We start from the raw sequence: 6,111 nt of genomic DNA, 5'->3' as shown, positions 1-6,111 counted from the left end.
TTGAAGGGTTCCAAGGCGGAAGATGAATTCATAAGTCTGAAATGCAAAGAGGTTTGGGAGTTCTAGTCCAGGATTCTCTCAAGGTAAACCTGAGTATGCATGCATGGGGAATTGGGAGTTATGGACCTGGCATAGAGTCACACTCCACCAGACCCAAGCAGCAATGACATAGCAGCCTCAAGTGACTGAACAAATTTATTTGGGATCGCACAAAGTATCTTTGTGGTATGAGGAAGGGACAAGAAATCTTGCCCCCTAATGCATGCTTCAAAACACCTGGTTCCTTGATCATAGCTGATGCAAATTCCATACGCATTGTCAAAACATAAAAAAAAAATAAAATTATATTAATTGGAAAATGGGTTGAGTCAACATTTAGGCCTGAAAGAAAAAATGTGTTGATGAAAAGGGAACTGTGACCATATAATATCAACATTGCTGCCCTCAGTAAGACCTGTATAGCTGAATAATTTCAGTTGAAAGAAGATGGTGCCAGGATGTACCTTTTGTACAAGCATTGTGGAGAAAGTTGGGTCAGCTTTTTTTGTGAAAGCTGACATGCTATTTTATCTTGAAAGTTTTCCAAGTACAGTCATTGGCTGCCTGATGGAGTTTTGTTGCCTTGTAAGAGATATTATTAAAAGTTGACACTTATCATGGAAAATACTGATGAATCCAAAAAAATGTATTATTATGAAATGTAGCATGGCATATTTGACTTTCTAGAAGACGTTAGAGTGACTACAAAACGTGCATTCCATTCCATTCCGGGAAGGGAATCACTGACAGAAATGGTATGAGAGTGTGGAACGTTGCTCTTTAGGATACGTGCAGATTATCATCTGTCTACCACGGCACATGCTTCATGCTTCCAAGTGAAAGCAAAACTAGATGCAATGTACTCTCATTCTGGATACTGGCATCCGATTACTGGTTTGCAGGAGGAATACCAAAGCTGTTCAATTTACATGAGGATAGCCAAGTGTGAATAAAACAAACACATCAGTGTCATTTTATAACTGTAATTTTCAAATATACAAACCAAATTGTCAAATGCAGCCTACAAAAGTGAGTTTGTACAATGATGACATGACCGTAACACAATTAAATTTCCATCTTAAATTTTAGAATGACATACTTGATTCAAAAACAAAAGTCTTATTTGAAGATGTCTAATTAGTGGCTTGGAAGGGAACCACTTTCAATTTACTCTCCAAGTCAATCCCCATCCTGACCTGGAAATATATCATTGTTCCTTTAGGGTCACTGAGTTAAGGTCTTGCAACTCTCTTTCTAACAGCATTGTGGATCTCCCCTCACCAAATGGACTACAGCGGTTCGAGAATGCAGCTCACTCTTCTCAAGGATGGGCAATAAATACTGAAACATATTAGTGAGAAAATATTAAACAATACACTTCAAAATCATAGATTGGTCATGTGGAGACAAGACAGAATCATAGAGATATACAGCATGGAAACAGATCCTTTGGGCCAACTCATCCATGCCAACCAGATATCCTAAATTAATCTAGTCCCATTTGCCAGCATTTGGCCCATATCCGTCTAAATCTGTCCTATTCATATACCCATCCATATGCCTTTTAAATGTAATTGTACCAGCTTCCACCACTTCCTCTGGCAGCTCATTCCATATATACACCACCCTCCATGTGAAAATATTGTCCCTTAGGTAAGTTTTATATCTTTCCCCCCTCACCTTAAACCTATGCCAACTAGTTCTGAATATAGGTTTGCTCGCTGAGTTGGAAGGTTCATTTTCAGACATTTTGTCACCATACTAGGTAACATCTTCAGTGAGCCTCCGAATGAAGCTTCACCCTGAGGTTCACTGATGACCTTACCTAGCATGGTGACGAAACGTCAGAAAATGAATCTTCCAGTTCAGCCAGCAAACCTACATCCAGAACCTCAACCTGACCTACAAATCTTCTCAAAACTTGCTATGCCAACTAGTTTTGGACTCCCCCAGCCCAGGGAAAAGAATTTGTCTATATACCTTATCCACGCTCTTCATGATTTTATAAATCTCTATAAGGTCACCCCTCAGCCTCCAATGCTCCAGGGAAAATAGCCCTTGTCCATTCAGCCGAAATAAAGCTCAAACCCTCCAACCCTGGCAACACAATTGTAATGTTTTTATAAAAGAAAAATTATTTTTGATAAAATTATTAGATATTTGAAAATGCAACTCTTAGGAAAGACAAAGGGGAACTAGGAAATGTACAATATTTTGAATCCAATGGCATTCAATAAGATGCCACAGAGCATGCAAGAGAAGGCATCATAGAGTTGAGGGCAATATATTAGCATGGTTAGAAGATTGGTTAACAGGCAGGTAGTAGACAGTCAGGACAAACTGGGCAGTTACATGCACAAGACTGCAGCTAATGGAATGCTGCAATGATCAGTGCTGCATTAACAAGGAGAACAAGAATAACACATTTAAGTTTTCTTAAGTTGGGTGGGAATGTACTACAGTCTGAGGAACTTTAGTTCAGGCTTGAAGAGCTGGAGCCTGAGCTATAGCTCTTGTACCACATCAGGGAAAGGGTAAAGATATCTGGATACTTTGCTTCAGAAAGTGGTCACATGCCTCAGACTAGTTCATTCAAATTTGGTTTATGATCAGAAACATGTAACTGACATTGATGCCAGTATGGGGATCGATCTAGAGGACCCTCAGTCTCTGAAATTGTCCAACTGTTACAAGAGCTTGCAAATTGAATGGATGAGAGTGGGGACTGCAGGGGCGATGAGTGAACTGACCATTTCACCAATTCCAAGGTTATGAACATCTCCTCAGGATTGGAGATGAACTTGGAAAGGGATTCAGTTGTCACTGTCCATGATGGTACCAACCACAGGAAAAGATGTTCTGCTGAAAGGTTTTGAATAGTTCAGAAAATTGAAAAAGACAAACAGTACCTCTAAGGTCCTCAGGCTTACACTTTGGATAAACCACATTGGGTAAATAATGTCAAGGAGATAAATGCTTGACTCAAAGATTGGTGTGGATTTCAGCTTATGGGGCACTGGCATAAGTATTGGGATAGAAGACAGCTGTTCAAGGGGGTGATAGATTTCATTTGACCTGGATTAGAATAAGTGTCCTGGTGAATCGAGCAACTAGGGCTGTAGAGAATGTTTTACACTCATTAGAAGGCAGGGAGGGTTTAGGACAGGAAAAACAATGGGTCTGTAAAATTTGGGCCTATCAACACAAGTTTTCTTGAATAAGGCTGTACCATTTTCAGTTTTCTAGTCAACTGGCACCTCCCTCCAAGCCTACAGAAGACTGAAGGATTATGGTCAGTGCCCCTGCAATCTCCACTCTCACTTCCTTCAAAATCCTTGGACACATTTCATCTGGTCCTGGTGCCTTGCCAACTTTAAATTACCAACGGTTTGTCCAACACTTCTTCCTAATCAATTTTGAATCTGTTAGTGGCAGAGTTTCCTGTTGTAGCATTTCTCTCTTTGGTAAAGACAAATACAAAATATTCATTTAAAACCTCAACCATGCCCACTGCCTGTATGTGTAAATCCCCTTTCTGGTCTCTAATCAGCCTTACTCCCCCTTTTACCATTCATTATGTATAAGCTTGCAGAAGAATATAGAACACATTTATGATGGCTGCCAGTCTTTACTCATAATCCCTTTGCGCTTCTCTTATTTGCTTTATCACCTCCTCTCTGTATCTTCTGTATTTCTGTCAGTTATGAATTTTATTTTTGACCTGACACCAGTTATAAACATACCTTTTCTTTTGTAACTTAATTTTGTTGTTTTTTTTGTCATCCAGGGATCTCTGGGTTGTTTGTTCTATCTTTCCCACGTGACTGTATGTGAGTCATACCCTCTAAATGTTGCCCACTCTTCAGTTAGTTTTTTTTCCCAGTAACCCCTCATTCCAGTTAATCCTCCCCATCTCCATTCTTGTCCCGCTGAAGTCAACTCTCTACTAATTGATTTTTCAGTGGATTGGTGTTTGCCATCCTCCATCACCATCCTGAAACATGTCATAGAATAATCAATGTCTCCAAAATGTTTCCCCACTTGGACTTGATCTGCTCGGTCCACCTCATTTCCAAGAACAGGTCCAACAGTGCATTCTTTCTTAAGAGCCTGGACACATACTGCTGTAGGAAACCCATTCACACGCAAAATGTGAATCCAGGAATACTAATCCCTCAAAACTGTGTAGAGACACGATCAATATCCCACCGTCCAAAGATGTGCAGGTTAGGTGGATTGGCCATGCTAAATTGCCCATTGTGTCCAATGATGTGTAGGTCCAGTGGATTAGCCATGGTAAATGCAGGATTACAGGGGTAGGGTGGGGTGGGGTGGGTCTGGGTGGGATGCTCTTCAGAAGGGCGGTGTACACTTGATGGAACGACTGGCCTGTTTCCACACTGTAGGAGTCCTATGATTCTCTATGTTGGTTCCAGTTGTCTCTCCAAGTATTTCGTGAATCCTTGTCAAGTTAGTATAAAGCTCTTCTCACAGCATGAGCACAATGACTCACTGGAAACTCAGTCCCAGCTCTGTTCAAGTACAACCCATCTGGTTTGTGTAGGTGCAATCTTACCCAGATCCAGTCCCAGTGTCCTAGGAACCTAAACCCCTCCACTTTTGCTCCAGCCACACATTCATTTGCCATATTATCTTACTTCTGTGCTCACTCGCATGTGGCACTGGCAGTAATCTGGCGATTAATACGTTTGAGGTTGTGTTGCTAAATTTCTATCTAGCTCCCTCAATTCTGATTGCAGGATCACATTCCCCTTTCTACCCAAGTCATTGGTACCAACATGGACCACAGCCTCTGGCAATTTATCCTTTCCCAGAGGAGTATTCTGCAGTGGTGCTAAGACATCTTTGACCCAGGCACCAACATACCAACACCATCCTGGAGTTACATTGACAGCTACAGAAATGCTGTTTGTTTCCATAGCTAATGAATACTCCTATCATTATCATCCCTCCACTCTTCTAGAGTCATAGAGATGTACAGCATAGAAACAGACCCTTCAGTCCAACCCGTCCATGCCGACCAGATATCCCAGCCCAATCTAGTCCCACCTGCCAGCACCTGGCCCATATCCCTCCAAACCCTTCTTATTCATCTACCCATCCAAATGCCTCTTAAATGTTGCAATTGTACCACCTCCACCATTTCCTCTGGCAGCTCATTCCATACACGTACCACCCTCTGTGTTAAAAAGTTGCCCCTTAGGTCTCTTTTATATCTTTCCCCTCTTACCCTAAACCTATGCCCTCTAGTCCTGGACTCCCCAACCCCTATCCTATCCATGCCCCTCATAATTTTATAAACCTAATAAGGTCACCACTCAGCCTCTGACGCTCCAAGGAAAAGAGCCCCATCCTGTTCAGCCTCTCCCTATAGCTCAAATCCTCCAACCCTGGCAACATCCTTGTAAATCCTTTCTGAACCCTTTCAAGTTTCGCAACATCCTTCTGATAGGAAGGAGACCAGAATCGCACGCAATATTCCAACAGTGGCCTGACCAAGGTCCTGTACAGCCACAACATGACCTCCCAACTCCTGTACTCAATACTCTGACCAATAAAGGAAAGCATACCAAACACCTTCTTCACTATCTTATCTACCTGCGACTCCAGGTTCAAGGAGCTATGAACCTGCACTCCAAGGTCTCTTTATTCAGCAACACTCCCTAGGACCTTCCCATTAAGTGTATAAGTCCTGCTAAGATTTGCTTTCCCAAAATGCAGCACCTCGCATTTATCTGAATTAAACTCCATCTGCCACTTCTCAGCCCATTGGCCCATCTGGTCAAGAACCCGTTGTAACCCCCTCCTGTACAGCCAAGCCGCTTGCAGTGCCACAGTGTGGTTCGGACTGCACTCACCTGAGGAACCAGTGCTCTCTTCAGTTTTTATAACAGAAAACCAACTGGTGAGCAGCACCCCTGCAGACCCCTTCACTCCCTGCTTTGTTTCTCTTGGAGTATTCCCTTCTTTCCTTGTCAGGGCAACATATAGAGGTTGTTTCCTCTTCTGGGAGAATCTTGGAGGTGGGGGCCTAATCTCAGAGAAAGAGAC

The sequence above is a fragment of the Chiloscyllium plagiosum genome, chromosome 2 (assembly GCF_004010195.1).
Source record: "Chiloscyllium plagiosum isolate BGI_BamShark_2017 chromosome 2, ASM401019v2, whole genome shotgun sequence".
NCBI lineage: Eukaryota > Metazoa > Chordata > Chondrichthyes > Orectolobiformes > Hemiscylliidae > Chiloscyllium > Chiloscyllium plagiosum.
Note: the sequence above shows the minus strand (reverse complement) of the source record.